Below are 20,090 nucleotides of genomic sequence, written 5' to 3'. Positions count from 1 at the left end.
AGGGATCTTTAACACGCGCAACTTGCACACGGGATCTCGGAGATTTTTCGCCCTTATCCGAGAGGGCAAGGTGTTAGATCTTACCTACCATAAAGTCAGGAGGAGTGTAGCTGAAAGACAGCAGTAAGTAGGAGCCAAGGAGTGCAGCAAAGGCAGCAGAAATGGTCAGGTTCGAGCCACTGACCTAAAACTAAAATGATACTTAGGTCAGTGGGCAGAGCTCAGTCGAGGAGAGGGGGGGGGACAAAACAGAGAACGGAGCGGAACATAATTAGAGAGCAGGAAAGGAGGTGACAGGAGAAATTTTTAGGGAATCAAATTCTCCGTTGCTTTCCGGTTTCAAACCCGGAACCTATCGAATGAGAGGTGAACACCGTACCGTAACCTCCAGACCCGAGAGCCCCCAGACCAAATATTATATACCAGTAGTAGTAGAAAAACTTTGCAAGGACTATTATTGTTTCTAATTTTTACAAAGATGCACAACCTTATAAAGTAGGCCTACAAATATATAGGGCCTATAAGGCCTAATAAGACCGGAGGCCAAATTTCAGTTCGAAATACTTTTGAGGGACAACCTACACTACTGGTGAGGGCGAAACATCAGTGTTTCAGTCTGAATTTAAAAAAAGAAGAAAATTAACTGTCTTTGTTACTTTGTAGATTTATTCTAGAAAAGGTGAGAGAAAGATAATTATACTGGACGTGGAAAGAGGTATCAAATGAGGAAGGCAGGTCGCCAGTCACGGAGAGTTTCAGGGCACTTTCAATATCAACATAAATAGCTGATACATGCAGGTACCAACGTTTAGAGTTGGAGGTGAGGGTTGTGTCCTACCTGCACGATATTGTATATTGTCTGAGAGAGACGGACAGAGACTCAGTGAGAGAAAGAGAGAGGAGGGTGAAAGAGAGAGACAGACAGACAGAGAGAGAGAGAGAGAGAGAGAGAGAGAGAGAGAGAGAGAGGGGGGGGGGAGAGAGAGAGGGCGAGGGGGAGGGGGAGAGAGAGAGGGGGGGGAGCGGGAGATCGGTGGGGGAGATGGATGAGTGTCAAAATCAGGAGGGACAGAAAGGATGGACAACTTTGCTGAGAGAGGAAGAGGGGGGGGGGGAGAGAGAGAAAGGGGGGAGAGAGAGAGAGACAGACAGAGAGAGAGAGACAGACAGAGACAGAGACAGAGAGAGAGAAGAGAGAGAGAGAGAGAGAGAGAGAGAGAGAGAGAGACAGACAGACAGACAGACAGACAGACAGACAGACAGACAGACAGACAGACAGACAGACAGACAGACAGACAGACAGACAGACAGACAGACAGACAGACAGACAGACAGACAGACAGACAGACAGACAGACAGAGGGGGGGGAGGGGTGGGGTGGAAGAGAGAGAGCGGGGGGAGATGGATGAGTGTCAAAATAACGAGAGTCAGAAAGAATGGACCACTTTGCTGGAACTTTTATTTCTATAGTATTTCTTTTAAAAATGAACTGATGACTTTAAAAAGAAGAAGAATGGAGAGAGAGAGAGATGTTTTTAAAATCCCAGAAAAGACCAGTTACTCCAAGGTCCGATAGACGTTACACAAAATGAATTAAATTTGACTTATACAATGTATTGTAATGTTTTATATATCTATTTGCTATAATTTGAAACTTGTAGAAGACAAAAACTCAGTTTAACTTTAAAAACACTCTCCTCAGGCAAGTTGAGTCTGGGAAACCTGAGTGAAACCTCATTGAATCGTTCTCTTTCTGAATTAATTCTTACCGAGGACCAAAAAAAGTTGTTGGTTTTTTTTCCATGTTGAAGCGACTTCCTTCAGCTGCCTTTAAAAAGATTATGGAGATTTCTGTATAAAACTTTTATGTCTCTTACACGAGTAGTTGTCCGAAATAGATTACATCATGTACTGCAGAAGCATGCTTTTGGTAAAGGGAACATGTGGCAGAAGTCGGTCTGAGCAGTATCGTCTCCTTCAACCGTACAGGTCGTGGCTTTGAAACCCGCTAGTGGCCCAACGTTGTGTCTTCGAGAATGACACTTCATATGAATGTTCCTCAGTTCATCCAGATGGGAATGGTACCCTGCTATAGACAGCGAAATATCTTGTCGGTTTATTGTGGTTTGCGCGCTTAATCAGCTGTTTGCACTAGTATGCTTCCTGGGAAGCCGAGAATGTTTCTGCAGCATAGACCGTGGTCGATCGGGCAGAACTAATAAAATACTGCCATATATCACAGTACACAATCAACTAAACTGGCACCCAGAAATCAAATTCCCAAAAGACAAACCACTAAACCGACACCTACATACCGGTACCTACTATACTGAAATAATATTGCAAGTTCTCACTGTCCCTCTCAAACATCTCGATCTCTGCCCTCTGAGCAAACAGCACCACTTTATTTGCATTTATTTCAAGTTAAAACAATAAAATATATCTTTTTTAAAAAAACTGATTTAGTAACCCAAACATTTTTCTTGCAGAGAGAGGGATCAAAAGAAGTAATTTAGCAACGATGTACTTTCAACCAATTTTTGCGCTTGACAGCTACTTTTGGAGCAAATGAAGAAGTCACAATAACTGATTCATACAGTCTACTTCTTCTTTGCGTTCCCCTGCTAGACTTCAGGAGTAGTTAACTGCTGGCTCTTCAATCTGGAGTGCAACTGATTTTTACGTTGATCTATGTCTGTCCCCGTAGAATTATGCGAATTTAGATGGCCAAATTATGCCCAAAAATGCCAAATTATGCAAAAATTATGCAAGTTACCGTAACACCTTTCGCGGCATGTTTTGCACTTTTTCAACACAAATTTTCATGACTTTTATGTTTTAAGTACAGAAAAATTTTTAACAGAACATATCAGTATCAGGAATTTGTAGTGTATTTGGAAAGAAAACAATACACATCTGGAAAAAAAAAAAAACTAAAAAATATAATCTCTGTAACTTTCAGCTATAGATCTAGATCTAGATCTAGATCTCTAGATCTGGGAAAGAAAAAAAAAAAAAAAAAGGACATCTGGACCTCTGATGCTGGCACATTACTAAAACCAGGAACACCTGTCAAACATGAAGCATCAGCAGACATGAGAACAACAACTTTTGATGGATTGGAAAATTGAACATGCTCAAGGAACAAAATCCCAAACCATAACCAAGATCTTCTACCAAGGGAAATAACAAACTTTTCACTTAAATAAGACTTATTACGGTTATTATTTCCCTTTAGTCACATGGCGAGGCGTTAATTTATAAAATTAATTGTTTTTTTGTTTTTTTTAAGGGAAAAAAAACGTGAAAAAACGCGGGGAATCCAAATTTATGCATATGTGCAGAATTACGCGAAAAAAAACGCGGCCGCACAATCGCATAATCCTACGGGGACAGCTGTGTGATTTTTTTTTTAAATTAATAGAGCTCTTTGCCTTCACCTTCAGGCAGCGGCATTCCGATTTCAAAGGCAGTCTTCGCCATATTTTTATACTTACTGACTTTTACTTAAGGTAGAAATTAATTTTGAATTTTCCAGAGTGGTGACCGAAGCCTACTCTACTTACTGAGAGTTAGTCTAATACTAATTTATATAATACGATTCAAGAACCACCAAGGGAACTTTAATGTGCACAACTTGCACACGAGACCTCCGAATGTTTTGCCTTTTTCTGAGAAGGCCAGGTGTGCCAATCGATCTTACCTACCCTCCCTCCTAGGAGCAGGGGTATTGCTGAAAGACAGCAGCAAGAAGGAGCTCAGTGGAATTGGCACATTTAGAAAGAGTCAGTGAGTGTAAGGGAGAAAAGAGCACAGAGGGGTATGTGGTTGGGGGGGGGGGGGAGGGTGACAGGGTGGAGAAAAAGGCAGATGACAATAGAACTAGAGAACAAGAAAGGAAGAAACAGAGGACAGAATTTTACAGAAGAAAAATCTTCCCATTGCTGGCGGGTTCTGATCCCGGGACCATTTGACTGAGATTCCTACAGTAAGTTCCAACAAAAATTGGCTCCAGTTAAGTTGACATTCTACGGTGAAGTTTCTGGTTTACCTGACGGTCTTTTTTTTTTCTTTTTTTTTTTTTAAAGTAGAGAGTTTTACGGCGCTCGCAACTGCATAAGGTCATACGAGCGCCAAGGGGTGGGTGTCAACAGAGAAGTCTTTACAGGGAATCAGACTTACTCTGCTCACCTCTCTAGCTTCAACAGCACAAGGTCTGCTTTGACTATCAAGGCACCCCGGAAATAGCAGATCACAAGAGAGTGACAAACATACAAAAGAAGTAGAGGAAAATGACAATAGTAAGGATTAGGAAAGAAAAAGCAGCAGTTCCCTGTTGTAGATCAGGCACAGTTATGAGCGTGACATGAATCAGCCCATTTACAATTCTACTGTGCTTGAACGAGAAATGACACTACAGTCAGTGGCACTGCCCGTGGGGGAACTTGACGGTCTATCGCGGACCGGTCCGACAACTGTTCTACTAGACGGTCTACCAGTTTACATTGGCTTGGGTGGGAATCATGAAAATAATCAGTTTACAGTAGTATCCGCCTAAACGCACGCCATACAAAAACACGCTCCGCTCAAACGCACGCTTTCGTCATCGGACGGGATTTTTACTATATACAGTAGTCTCCGCCTAAGATCCCGGTGCTTGGGAGCAAGGAAATGCGGGATCTTAGGCGAACCGGGATCTTAACCGATGAACCCAGGGAAGAATCTATGGTGACCCATGTTAAGGCTCACAATCGGTAAAATGGTCTCCCTCCACTCTACAATGAACTGACGTGACCGCTTGGTGGGTTTATGGCGTATGGCGAGCAAAGAGTGGTTAACCTTGATGACCTATCACGGTGCATAGTGGCATGAGGCGTGCCATTTTCACTTATTATCCTATTATGAGTCTCAAGATCTACGCTTATCCAGTTGCCCCTCCTCTTTACCTGTCAAAAATGTATAGCTTTCCATCTCTGACCGAGTCCCCCCCCCCCCCCCCTTCCAAACCACCTTTGTCGTTACACACCATTACGTTGTGAACCCACCAATTAAAATTCAGTCTGTCTCGAAAATTCGGGAGTAGAGACAACTGCTGCAATGGTCAAGGAAGAGTTCACAGTTCGATGTGATCCTGCCTGGAGCGAACGTGTAGGCCCTACCCACCCAGCGAGTGATGTAAGTTTAGGTGGCGAGCTCAGGTGTGAGTGCAATGCGTGGGGAAAACAAACGTGTCGGTCAGTTCACACCTCGGTGTGATCCCGTCTGGGGCAAACATTGTATCGCTTCATCGAGTTTTACAACGTGTATGTGATCACATTCACGATAGTGGTTGATCTTTGACGCGACGGACAGTTTATTGATCTCAACTTTTCACTCTAGGTTGATCGGCTGTGCCCGCCCGGGGTTTTGTTTAGCAAATTATGATCTGAAATGCGGGATCTTAGCCGAATGTAGACCATCAGAGCGGGATCTTAGGGGTGACTTTTGTATAGTAAAAATTATGTTTTCCTAAAACAACGGGATCTTAAGCGAACCGGGATCGTAAGCGGCGGGATCTTAGGCGGAGACTACTGTAATTCAGACGTTAAACGCACGCTCACTCCCTCTAAACGCACGCTCTGGTCCGCGAAACACGCCGACAGGTTACGGTTAAGCTTGACAAGGGAAAATTTTCACTACAACCTGCACAGCTTACGGCAAGCCTAGAAAACCGGATATTTGGTGAGACTGGCCCTCACGCCGAACAAAGTGAGTGATGGACAGCATTTTCACACTCAACTTTCCACAGACACATAGGTCAGGACTGGTCTATGAAATGTTGGGGAGTTGGGGGGGGGGGGGGGGGGGGGAACTGACATGATTTTTGATTGGTCACTGGAAATGCAGTTTTGAGAGCAGGTTTCTGACTGGTGTTTGGGTGACTGCATGTAATGTTTATTTAGATCTTTAGATCTAGGCCGAGGCGTGATCTAGGCCTATGATGATGCGCAACACGCGTGGATGCTGTAAAACACTAGATAGGCCTTTCTATAGGACTAAAGATTAGTCAAGTAGGTCTAATCAGCTGCGCTCGAAGAACTTTATAACGCTCTTGTTCAACAAATCACAAGAGAAATGTTTCTCTGAAGTCTGAATGTAGATCTAGAGATCTATGGTTCTGATGTCGTCCATAAATTTACGGTCGGGGGTGGTCGCTTGGAAAGCCACGTGGCTGGGCCGTCGTCTCTATGACTATCATTAACAGTTTCCTCCTTAGGCTATCTATTCCCGACATTTTATGGTGCATATCATTACATTGAGTCTGTCTTTGGCCCCCCAACGTCTTTGTATTCTTAACTGCAGTCGGGGAATCCTTCTCAAAACAGTCACGTGTCGTCACATTATCAGCCAAAGTGAACCCCATCCCAAAGGGAGGTCACTAGAATATAATCAAGGCAATGAGATGACTGCGTCCCTGCCTCCCTTTGAAAAGGTTCATATAAACGCACGCTCCATAAACACACGCTAAGGAGCCCTCCCGGTCACGGTGCGTTAAGGCGGAGACTACTGTACAATTTTTCCCTCTTTGTTTATATAGGCTTGGGACTGTCATTGGTCGTTTTAAAAATGTTTTGGTGCAGTAATTCACGTAGGCCTACACCTCTGTTCCCAAGGCCAAACAGGCAGGAGTAATGGTAGACCGCCTGGATTGCGGTAGACAGTTTCAATTGGACAAGACTTACGAAAGACCACTGTATCATGGTAGACCTTCTAAATGGTACCCAGAAATCCATTTCACAAAAGACAAACAGAACATCCTGACACATGGATGGACATGGACAACAAATCAACTAACGAAGATCGACAAAAAATATTTTCTTAAAACTTGAAATAAAGAAAAACAAAGTTCATGGATGATTATCAAAAGTTTATTGTTAATTGGTCTAAGAATGATGAGGCCGGATGACCAATGATGATATATGTAATGTAATATAAATGTCATTTTACAAATAAAAAATAACATGAAAGTACGTATCCTGATGTGTGTTCAAGCAGGATGAACAGACCAACAAATCCCACACGACAGTACAATTTACACTTGATAAACAATTGAGTTTTTCAAGAACACCACTATTGCGTGAACTGTATTTCAAGGATAAATTCATGCTATTCATGTGTATAATGACCAAAATCTCCAGTGGTGAGAATGCAATTGATATAACGTAAAGAGAGACCCTATCCAAAATCGTATAGAATTTTAAGAAAATCAGGGCCAATGGCATAATATAAGAATTAACCAAGCACTGACTTCACAGTGACTATATTGTACTTATTTGGTGCACACTGCATACAAATGAAAACTTCAACTGGGAAATAAGCTCGGCCAGAACTTACACACAGTAGTACCTATTTTTTAAAAATCATATGTATTCATCAGTACTTAGTCCTGATTTCAACCTCAGGCAGTACACCCTATCAAAATGGACAAAAAAGTCTCACCAAAAAATGAGAGACACTGGAAACCTCACGATACAGATAAACCCCAGAAGCATAAAAACATGACAGAATGGGTTTTCTATGCAAATTAACTTCACACAAATAAACCTTTCTTGCAGCTTCATTTCTACACAGTGACATGGACTTTTTATTTGTCATAATAAATGGAAAACCCTGATTTCTCACTGAGCTATATCAACTACAGGGAGAAGCTGACTATCAGAAGAGAGAAGAGACATAATCCAACCACCTGAAACACAACATTCCAGTATCCCCACTGCAACAGACATTATACATCCAAGATCGGACTGCACAGCCACATGCGCATCCTCAGATGAGCTGCAGGATTTCATCATCATCTTCGGCAACAAAGGACTACCTACAAAAATAGGCTTTTGCTCAAAAAGTTTGATAAATTAAGACAGAAATTAATTCTGCGATCTTCTTTCTCAAAACAGACTGTGTCTGTTTCCTAGCAACAACACCATCATTCTTAACATAGTAAGACACTTCGACTTATCAAATAGTTGTTGTAAGAGACTGCATTTGTCCAAGAAACAGAAACAAAAATGTTTGTCGTCAGTATATTTTCTGCTAATCACGATCATTTCATGCAAAAATGATTTATTCAAGTTCACAGCTTCTTCGGTAGTCAACAAGGGACAAAACCACAGCTGTAAAAACCCACAAATTATGGAATTAAAACATACCCATCATCTTTGAATTTATCATGATCAGATTTAAAATCACAACAAGTAACTGGCATTCCAAAATGTTATTTACATTGAATGAGATGCTGTGAAAGAAGCACAAATTTTTCAATTTAATGTATGCTTGAGAAAGACATTCATAAACTTTATCGAGTCAAAACTATGTTTTTATTGCAAGTTAGTGTAGAATACTTTAAAAATCCATTTTCACAAGACCAGCAAATATCAGCAAATATTTTTTTTTCCAAAAAAAGAAAAGTTAGTGCAAAATAACGAACACAGTACATATTTTTATAAATCATAGTTTGTCGAAAGACAGTTTCACACCAGTTGCTACAGAATTCTGGGCGAGAAACTTGAATGAACAGCAATACATGTGCAGAAGTGTAATGTTTCACATACTTTAAAAAAAATTTAGGCACGTTTTCTTTTATCAAGTTAAAAAAAAAAGATAAATGATGGAAACATTTTTGTGGAAGCATATTCTTCTCATCAGCTATTCATGCTCAGTTACTAGTATAATAAATGAAATGAAATCATGCCTAGCCATATGTTTGTTTTCAGCCCATCAGCGCTGAAAACAAGTAAGTCTAACCATAATGCTGTGCCTCAACTTACTTTACTTTTACTTTTTAAGGTTTCTACTGTATGCTAGCTCGGCAGCTCTTTCAATCGGGATATTGTGATTTCTCAGGGTTTCCTTGACTCCCTCAATCCATCTTTTTGCGTGGTCTACCTCTTCCTTTATAGCCTGAGTACTTGGTTTTATAGGTCTGAAGGCTGGCTGGCTATGTGACACTCGTAACAGGTAGCCAAACCATTTTATACACAGCTATGAAATGCAGGCGGGACTCAGTGCCAATTGTCGCTCTTACTTTTCTTCATTTCTCTGCCTGTGTCTTTTTTTGATGTTAGGAGTTTTGTGGAGACATTTCACCTCGTACGCAGTGATTTTGTTTTCATGGGTGACTCTCCTGGGTTGAAATCTTGACACAGGACAACGCTTCCAAGCCTGTTTCTATTTTCTACATAAAAGGAGAAAGTGTAAGTTGATAAACTATATACTATTCCTCTGGCTATTTGGGTTTTATTTTTAAGGATGACAATTTTGTCAGCATTTTCTTGGATTCACAATTCATCTTCAAAGGAAAGCAAAACTTATTTTCATTGACATTTTCCATTTCTCAGTCTGAAGATCATTCAACATAAAAAGCAACAAAGGGCAACTCAGAAGAGTTTTTAAAAAATTAACAAGTATAAGCAAAGACTTCAAACCCAATCATTCTATCCTTTTATGTCACGAATCAATTATCATACGGTAAAGAGAAGCAGACAGAGGGAAAGAAAAAGACAGAAACGTAGAGAGAGTGAGACCATGAGTCTGAATAGCAGAAGGGGCAAATTTATACAAAAGTGCTGACAATGGTACAAAATTTACATTTGATTCCTTCATACAATTCTACAGAACAGGGATAATTCGTTCTCATACAAAACTAGAATGGATTATCAACAGTTCATAAATGTCATCAATATTTCAAGCATGAACTTTCCAGTCAACTGGATTATAAAACACAGTTAGATTTTTCCTTTTTTTCTTTTCATGGATAATTCATTTGTCATCAACGAAAGTGAAAAAATAATTTCATAACCTTTTCCTTCATTTCAAGACCATGTCTACATATGATGTAAAGATTTCAAACAAGAAGGATTTCATTCAATCTATGATTAAGATACTATATGATATATATTATAAGATATGTTCTTTATAAGAAAACAGCAATGGAATGAGATAACAAGATTCACATTTCTTCAATTAAAAGAGTCACATTTATGTGGTAATATAAGGCAATCGACTGGAAAGACACCAGGTAAATTTATTGGTCTGGTGATAATTGATAAATATCTCCGCAAAAATATTTTGGTTGATTCTGATAAGAAATCATATTCGAGGAATATGTTACCGATGTTTGTTATGTATGGAAATATACATAAAGCTTGAGAGAAATGCCAAAAAGAAAGCAGTACGTTTTTGAAATTTGATTTTAAAATTTTTGCATTTTTTATCAAAATTGTGTTTTTGTCATGGCATGCCTTATAAAGAATACTGTATCTTGAAAAATTTTTAACAAAGGCCTATGAAATGTTTGGAGCATAATGATTACATAAATGCATCTCATGACAGAGGCTTTTCGTTTGAAAAATTATAATATTTTAGAAAAACAAATTATGGACAAAATGGACAGTAAAAATAACACTTGAAAAAAAAACTATGCAGAAAAGCAAAAATCAATTCAGTCATCCGACATGTATTAACTGCATGAGACTGTGTATGAATGCAAAATTTTCACATTCTAGGGTAAGAACATTTTGTTCTGCAGTATTCTTTGTATTCATTTACCGTAAAATAAGCACATCGCGACTTATGACAAAGTTACAGAAACCAACATTAATAGTGTGAATTGACAAAAACAGATTCTTCATTGACTGCAAATGTTGATAATCAATTCTATAAATGTGTAAAAACTTCTGAAACAGATAACTGGAACTGATCATAGCTACCTCTACTACATGACAGATGCATCTTTCTGCAAAACTCCCTCCACACACCAGGAACCTCTCTGAGCACACCTGTGAAACTTTTAAAAAAGAAGAATTATTGTTAAAAAATTGAGAAATCATCAAATAAAGTAAAGTCAAACCTCGATGTACCACCCCCTGTTATAGCGCTAGCCCTGCCTACTGCCAGGTTTTGTCAATGTACGAAAAGGAGCGCCTATATTAACATAGTATTTGTGCCTTCACACTGCCATTTGCCAACTGACTGAGTTGTCCGGTCCTTATTTATTTGTCCCGCCATACTGCCAGCCAACTGACCGTCAAAGGTACACAATGCGTACAGCCCAACACCCACTGTTTGGCTACTTGATCATCTTTTTTCCCCACAAAAAAAAACCAGATCTGTATATATAGAGCAGGGCTGCCTACCTCAAAGTTCCCATTTCAGGTAGATTCAGGGTCATTTTCAGGTAGATTGGCCCAAAATCAGGTAGTACAAAGACAAAGAAGAAAAAAAAAAGATGATCGTTGCCCCATCGAACGCGCTTGCTTTCCGTGATATTGGGTAATTATATTTTGAAAACTGGTTTGTACATGCATATGTGTGTGAGTGTGTGTGTCTGTGTGTGCATGTTGCCTTGTTCTCGCATGTACCTATATAATGTGCGTGGGAAAGGAAGGGGGTGTATAGGTGTGCACAAGTTACGATGAACAGTGTGTATGAAGTGAGGCGAGGTTGTCTTTTTAAAAAATCAATTTATGGACTAACGTTCAAGGCACCTATCCTTCAGTATTGAATCTGGAATTGAGTGCAGGGTGATTGCCAAACTAACTTCAAAACCCCTAGCCCACACCAATAGAAACTATATTAAAACATAATTTTCCCGACACTAGCATAGGACACTGATAAGTCCTTAGTGGCTTAGGTATGACAGACAATTAATTTTAACTACTTTTACTTTAAAAATAACAAATGAATCCTGATCTGGGCCTGAGAAGAGGCAAGAAGAACATCAACTGCAAAAACCATGTTTGGTTTCAGCAATCACGGATTTTAAAAAGCATGCAAGACAAAACGTATTCATAAAACCTTTATAACTAAGCTCACGGCAGAGCAAAAAGTGAAAATAAAAGAGAGCGTGTACCGATATCGCCGGAGCTGGAAGGACTGTGAGAGTGTGGGATGTATTGATGCTGAAAACCTGGCAATCAGTGAATCACTGCATCATGGACTAAGTAGGCTATTGATTTTTTTTTCAAAATGCTAAATCACAGTACACGTACCAGTATTTAATCAGCAACAAGCCATCATGATGCATAGCCATCTAACATAGAGCTTTCCGAGGGTTGAAAATGGCATTTCCTCATTGCCACTATTCAATTTGTCATCACTGACAAATCCCACAAACCCGGGAACACCAACCTTGAAGATACAATCATCAAGCCTGTGCTCTAATGTTCCCTCATTTACGCACTCGATTGTCGAATGTCAAAACCACTTCCATTTATCGTTTTTATTTTAGCATCAGTTTCTTGCACCGCGGCCTTTTCCTGCTGCCGTAAACTTTATTGCATCAAACACCTCCCCTCAATTCCGACGCCCTGCTACACTCCTACTTTGAATGAACTTTGATTAAGCTTTCCCCAACAACCACCGGTCGGTCCCTTGCTCGTGCCGTACTCACGAACTCTCACAGGTTCATTGACTCGTCACGATGACGGGCCCGACAATCTAGAAATTGGAGGACGCGTGTTTTCTTTTTCTCCCTTTTTAGTAATTATAGTGACATCAGTGAGAATATCGATTTAATGTTTATGGCTACACTGTGGGTTTTTTAAGCACAAACTGCAGGTTACAAATTTTTATTAACTGTAAATCTAACGTCAACGAACTATCATCGGACAATTCTGAGCGGTAACGAAAGCAGATTTTGATTTTCCCAAAGGAGTCTCAGTATTACACGTCTTCCGCCTGCCGCCATAGCCGCTCATTTGCGCGAAACGTACTCTCGGACTGGGGAAAGCCGAACGTAATATCACAAACGCGACCAGTAAAATATGAACTTAGAAGGTTTTTCAGATTTGGTTTCGAGGACTTTGTGTATTTTCTCGGGTCTAATACGGGGTGCCCACTACGGCTGGATCGGGCTAATCGCCCGACTCGATCGCCTAAAACTGAAAACAAACCCAAGGTCTGCATTGATCATGCTTATAAAACACAGAAGTGAACTGAGAACTTCAGCATAAGAAACGGAAATGAATAGGCCTTCCATACATTTATTTCTCAGCAATAGAGTTTCAGGTGTAAAGATCTTTCTCTCACATAAGAACATCAACTTTATCAAGCAAAGTCTTTGTTTAACCATGTAAACAATGAAAGAAAACAGTCTCTTCAGGCTGAAAATTCTTCTTTTAACATATCACAACTTTCTGGCTTCCAACACTTTGACTGCTGTTTTTTGCACTATTATGGCTCTACTTTATTTCAACGACATGTTTTTGTGCACCACTTGCATTCACTGGTGCACAATAGAAGCCTATACTGCCTTTTTTTCTTATTAAGCCAACATAGGGATTAGCAATCCAAATTTCAAAAGAAACATCACACATATTGTGCTATATATGCCGTCTGAGAATCGTGAATGTACTCTTAATTATATATGTAGCTGTATATCAAGGGTAGTGAAGAAATCTGTGTCTTTTCAGAAGAAGAAAAAACAATTTCACATTTTTCTAACTTACAATTTCCTCTGAGTAAATAAAAAAAATTATTTTCAGAAGCTATTTTTGTTTCTCTACCTTATATTTGCGTATGCGAAGGCGTTTCCAATATTTTTGTCATTGTCATCCAGATATACAATTTTAAAAGAGAAAAAAAAAAGGAAAGGATCATGACAAATGACAGGAGCAGATCAACAAAGATAAGTTACTTTTTCAATTCAATTACTCATCCAACTTTATCCAACTTTGCCAAGGTCCTGAGACTACTATGATTACATTCGCACACAAAAAGTTTCCATTTGATAGCAAACTAAGCATTCCAATTAAATATACCCTACTCTTTTATGTTACTTTTTAACATTCCTTAATGATTTGACACTTGACAATTACAACGGACAAGAAGTTAATACTCTGCTTAGGATGGCAGCAGGGTAGGTCTATATACACTGAGTTTTACCAGCCTAGATACTGAATCAAGCATGTATAATTTGCCTGTACTGCATTAGAATTTGAAGTTAAAAAAAGAAGATAAAAAGGACTTACCAAGAATCACTTATGCTTTTTCTTCTCTTTTTTCCCCTTACGTGAGGACTGGTCATGCGTTTGTCTGCCAGAATTGGAGGACTGGTATCCTGGTGTAGTGAGCCCATTGCTCACTTCCTCATTCTGCAAAAAGTAAATGACATAGGTTAAAAGTGCATCACGTAGTAGTGGCAGAAAAATGAAAAGCAGACAAAGCTTAGCAGTAGGGGTTTCATGAAAAAAATTGAAAACCATTAATTAGACGGCAATACATGTCCCAAGGTAGGGCTAAAAAAGAGCTGAGAAAAATTTTTTTAAAAACAGCATGAAGATTGGATAAACGGTTTAAAAGTTATGCAAGTTTATTGTTGTGAATTACAGCATTACTTATACAAGAGGATGGCACCAAATTGTGCCAAAAGAGGCATGAAAAAAACAACTTAACAAAAGTTGCCTGCAAAACCTATGACAATCATACATCTCCGGAAAGATTATGTAAAGGTCTACAAGATAAACAATGCGTTATGTATGCAAAGTCATGTGACCAAATATGGCCACCACTGATGAAACCCACAACAGATTTTGACTTAAAAGTGACAAACACTACTGTTTTAACCTCTTGCACCCGAGCTATGAGTATATTCGTAGCTGCCGCGCGCTTCCATCCACCGATGGCAAAATACCAGTGCACAAAATCCAGTCGGAACCACTTATCCAGGTTTCTATTGAAAATAATAGGTAGCTTGTAGCTTGAAAAAACTTTTGCTAGCTTGTTTTGATGCAGTTTATTGGAAAGAAAGCGAGCACTGAAATCTTCATTGATGAGAAGAAAGAAAAACAGCCACAAAAAAACCCCCAGTGTCACGGCTATTTTTGTGTTTGTTAAAATAGATGAACCTTGTTTTTAGTTTTGTTTTAGGAATAAGCGGCAAAGAAAGTGAAAATAGATGTAAATCTAGAAAACAAGGCGATCGGATGAATTTAGTGCCTTGAAAACTTCGAAGAAAAGCTAGATCTAGACCACAAATTTACTGACTATAATTTTTAAGTTGCTATGGGTAAATCGAGTGCCAATGAGTCACAGTCGGACGAATAATATACGGCGTATTAGCAGAACATGGCGGCTGCAAATTTTGAAGTTGCAACTAAAAATAAAAACAACCGAGAATAGTCATGATCCATAAGTCCTCTTTATTGTGTCCTCACTTTGGGTCTCGGTTTGCACACAAATGACATTATGACATTATACGTCCCTATGACTTTGTTTGACAGCAAAGTTTTTTTTTTACCATAAAAAAAATTCAGCAGGTGCTAAATTGGAACTCTTGGAGACTTAACCAAAGTTTGCACTTCAGCCCGTTATTGCTGCCTGGACTGAGACTAGACTTTTTATGTTTTGCAAAAGATTTTGCACTAATGTGAGATCGGTGACAGGAAATGTGCACTTGGTAATCTTCAGTCACATCTGTATTGTTCTTTTTATGTTGTACAACTGCCAGAATACCATTCACACCTTGTGTCAATTGCATAAGAGGCAATTCTCTAGATGAAACTTACAAGGTAAACAAACATCCACTGAAAAGCTCCGACTGAGGGTGTGAGAGAAAACCTTTTTTAAATATTGGCTTCCCATACTTTTTGCATGAATCATTACTTTGTTGACATAAAAGTAAAGATACCCATGACGAGTACCTCATTTTCGGAAAATCCGTACAAAAGTATGTAAAAATTATCACGTCAAAGCAAGTGTATGACAAACCGATTTGGTCGTAATATAAGTTTTGCTTTTTTGTCAACCTTTAACGCATTCTTAAACAATTTTACAATTTCGTTCCCGATTTTATCTGTCGACCATACATAACTTGCATTTTTGTTGCGATTTTTTGGGGGGGTCTAGATCTACCCTTATCGACTTTCTTCGACTAATTGGCACATATACCCACTCCCTAGGTCAAGCTAAGTATAGCCTAGATCCTAGACGGTAGTATAGCATCATATTATACCGGCCATCCACTAGCCACATCTGAGTCTGAGGACATCTTTTTATACCGAAGTGGCTAACCGTACTAGCTAGCCTGACAGTCTCCAGTCTAGCCATACTTAGATATCTAGGTTTGGCCCTATTGACCGAAACCTGTCTCATAGATCTAGTGATTATTCAGGTTTAAAATACATGCATGCCGGTAAGATACCTTTTGGTTTGATCTGAAATACAAATATTTTAGATTGCAAACTAAAATTTTCTTTACAATTCAGCCATCTTAAGTACGGCTAGCCAGCCAGTCTAGCCGTACTTATTTTAGGCACTATTACTACTATTAGAAACCTGTTGAGTACACAAGCGGATAGCTAGAGAACAATAACTAAATACAATTGGCTGATATTTATAGTAATAGCCATCTTGTTTGACATCATTAAGAGATTCCCATGTCAGTCATGGTGGCAACACAACCGCACACAATGTACGCGTGCGCACACACTACACACACACACACAAACACAGATGATTTACTACTAAGACACATGTAAGACTAAAACATAGAGGGGCTTGGAAACTGCTTGTGTAAGGATGAAAGAGGTGCAAACTGCTGAAGGAGCTTGGAAACTGCCAGTGCACACCACGCGCAACGCAAAATTATCGCTATAGTCTACTATAGAATTACGATTAGATGATGCGGCGGGCATCCCCCTTGCAAGGAAACAAGATCATGGCTGTTACTATAAAATATCAGCCAATGGCGTTTAGTTGTCGTTTTCTAGCTATCCACTCGTGTTGAATACACAGGTCTCATTAGATTCTAGTAATTATTCAGGTCAGGTTTAAAATACAGTGGAAACCATTATACAGGCCCGAATCCGGCAATAGCAGGGACATTTTAAATCCCTGTTTTTTCCTACTCTTTAAAATCTCTATTAAAGGTTATAATCAGCAATAACAGGGCCTCATCGGAGCCCAATCGGTGGCAGGGACAAAGACTCAGTTAACAATGTGTGTAAAAAGTAAGAGAGAGATAGAGAGAGAGATAGAGAGAGAGACAGAGAGAGAGAGAGAGAAAGAGAGAGAGAGAGAGAGAGACATAGAGCAATTAAGCCCACGCCACTACAACTGCAAGCGCACATAGCCGGTGAAACGAGAGAGGGCTGCAGTGTGCTGCAGACTTCGCCTAGCTACACGCACGCATAATGTGTCAGACGCATGTCTGCCACAGGGCCACGAGAGAGGGCTGCGGTGTGTAAGGGAAACTACCCGTGATTAAGTACAGCTGGATTAGTCCACAAATGTTTACTTCCCTTGCATTTCTGATTTAACAGGGATCTGATATAAAACTGGACTTTTTCTCTGATCCCACCATCCCTGTTATATCAGGTTTCCACTGCACATATATATGCACTGTCAGTAAGGCATCTTTTGGTTTCGTTTCATACAAATATTTTAGGTGTATTGCAAACTAAAAAAATTTTCATTTACAATTCAATAGGCCTATTTTTTGCTGTTGTCAGTCTAGTCATCATAAAAGTATGGCAAGCGCTATTTGCAACGCCGCGTTCTGAATAGCTCCCGAGTTATTTGAAATGCCAGTACTAGATCTAGAATCTAGATCTAGATGTAGATCTAGTAGCCATCGTGTCTACATGATAATATTGTAGTTCTGCCTGAATTGTGGAAGCTTTCTCAGTTTTTAGATAAGGCAGGTTTCACAATTTGGGTGCTCAGCATTTTCCAAAATTGACCAAATATGAAGTGTTATAAAACATGACATATGATATACTGTTTGAAAGCTTAACATTTCAGGATACTAGAAGTGCATATTTTATGAGCGTCAGCTCATCGCAGTGTGCGTAAGAGACCTTCAAAGTTAACTCCCCCTGATTCTCACTAAATGAAGAAGCTTACTGAAATCACTCTGTAAATCACATAAACTACACAAATATAACATAACAATATTCAAAATCCACCGAAGAACACCCAAACAGCTTACATAGGAAGAAAAAAAGCTGGAAACCCAAGATTTTTACAGAGATTACTCAATTTGTTACATAACCCTGCAGTTAAAATAAAAAATGAAGTATAGTATTCTATAATTGTCAAACAAAGCCCAAAACTTTCCTGAGCTCTTTGTAATATGAAAAAGTAATTTAAAATGTACTAAAGTACAGGTTTTTATGAAAATTCACAGAAAGATAGCCAAGTTAGAAGCAAAACAATAATTTTTAATTATTGGGTTATCTCCCCTGAAAATTGGAAAAATATCATTTGAAAGGTTATTTTGCCAAAAATACATCACATAAACACAGAAAACCAATGGGAAATGAATATTAAGTAACGGTGTGTGGTAAAAAAGAGAACACTATGTATATTACCCTTGGATAGGCATTATTTTGCCTCAGAAGCAGAGTAATTTTGAGATTTTCGTGATATCTGGGAGGTTATCAGAAATACTCGTAAATTCCTTATTTATACAAATAAAACCACAAACCACACATCACTGAACTGGCAATTGAATACAGAAAAGAAACACAAAAGCAATAAAATCCTCAGGAAGGCTTAATTAAAAATAAATGTGTCACGACGCTGTCGGATCAGGCCTTCGAATTTTGGGCATGTGGGGTTATTGGTACCATCTGAAAGCTTAATTATTTTTGTCTTGCTTTCAATTAAAACAATACCCATTAATCTTAAGGAGAAGTCAAAATATTTGCGATTGAAGGGACATAAAAGGCGTTGAGCCAAAAAACAAAATTTTCATAAAAATTGTCAAACACTAGCAGAAAATTGCCTGCTCCTTCGATTTCACTATTTTGACAAGTGCCTGATTTCACGATGCCTCACATGTATGGCAGAGATGTGAGTTTGAAAGTGGGGGCCTTTCAGTTTTGTCACATTGTCAAGTCCTACTGTCAGGTGATTAACCATGTTAAAATTATCGGTGATGTTGTCTGGTATGAATATAAAACCTCCTTGGATTTGACTCCTTTTTTATGACGTTGTCTTATTCCAATCAACATTGGGTAGATCTAGATAGAAAATCTAACAATTGTTTCTGACATTGTTTGCACAAAAGTAGACGTCTTGTCCATCTCTCATAATCATAATCATCTGAGTTAGAGTTTGAGCAAGTTTAAGTCGAAAGACGCTTGGATAACAATTTAGCAAGATGGTGCAACTCGAACTTTAAGTTAAGCCTAGAGAACGTATACAAGCTGTCTACTGTCTACGTTCTCTAAAAGTCTAATGTTCAGTGCTTCCAAGTGTGGCATCGAATTCCGGTCCCGAAAGGGTTTTTTTTTTTCCTTCTCCTGAGCCTAAAATTTAAAAAAAAAAAAAATTAGACTCACAGACCAAGGAAAGCCACTATTTAATACTGAACTTTAACCAGGCCTAAATTGGTAAAAGGAAAAGTATAGGCTATACTAAGGCCTACTTTGCACAGAGCTCTGTCTTGGGGACAAAACCAGAATGTACATGCTTCATCACTAATAAAAAAACTACAAAGCAACAACATATAATTATGGGAACAATTTGTTGGTCAGTCGAGAAGAGGACAACAACAACAACAACAAAAAACACCCAAAAAAAAGTCCAGGACCGGGATCGAACCCACACTAAAAAAATAATGGTTCGACTTCAAAAGCAGACACGCTGTCACTTCGGCCATCAGAACTTCCGATAACAATGTGCAGATCAAGCTTGATATTTTACACACGGCAACACAGCGTTTTATTTAGCACTGGCGCTAATCGCAACGCAGCGTTTTATTTAGCACTGCCGCTAATGGCAACACGGCGTTGCAAATATAGGCACTTACTAAAAGTATGGCAAGCCAGCCGTCTAGCCGTCATTAAGTACAGCTAGCCTGCCCATCTAGCCATATGCCTAGCAGTCTAGCTGAAGTAAAGCTAAGCCCTTTCTAAGCCGCTTCCTTTTTATATTTCATTGTCGTCACCAATTTCTCCACCTCACCCTCGCAACCCCTCCCCAAATTTGTAATTCATTTTAAATCAAATAAATTGAACAAAGTAAGAGCAGAAGCCTGTCCAAAGCTGAATTTTTTTGGGAAGAATTTCCCTAATGAGCGACCACCAAAACAAACACACTAATGAAGA

General features: G+C 39.2%; 1 long non-coding RNA gene across 1 annotated transcript in view; it reads right to left on the bottom strand.

Moving 5' to 3' along the window:
* Positions 1 to 6,892: 6,892 nt before the first annotated feature.
* LOC101852827 overlaps positions 6,893 to 20,090 on the bottom strand; it is a 13,827-nt gene continuing 629 nt past the window's right edge. The window contains exons 2-3 of the long non-coding RNA XR_001185545.2: positions 14,007 to 14,129; positions 6,893 to 10,822 (exon numbers count right to left, since the gene is read on the bottom strand). This is a non-coding gene — a long non-coding RNA (uncharacterized LOC101852827). The remainder of the gene's footprint in view (positions 10,823 to 14,006; positions 14,130 to 20,090) is intronic.

The sequence above is a fragment of the Aplysia californica genome, unplaced genomic scaffold, assembly GCF_000002075.1.
Source record: "Aplysia californica isolate F4 #8 unplaced genomic scaffold, AplCal3.0 scaffold00038, whole genome shotgun sequence".
NCBI lineage: Eukaryota > Metazoa > Mollusca > Gastropoda > Aplysiida > Aplysiidae > Aplysia > Aplysia californica.
The sequence above is the reverse complement of the archived record's forward strand: the minus strand, read 5'-3'. Positions and strand labels throughout refer to the sequence as shown.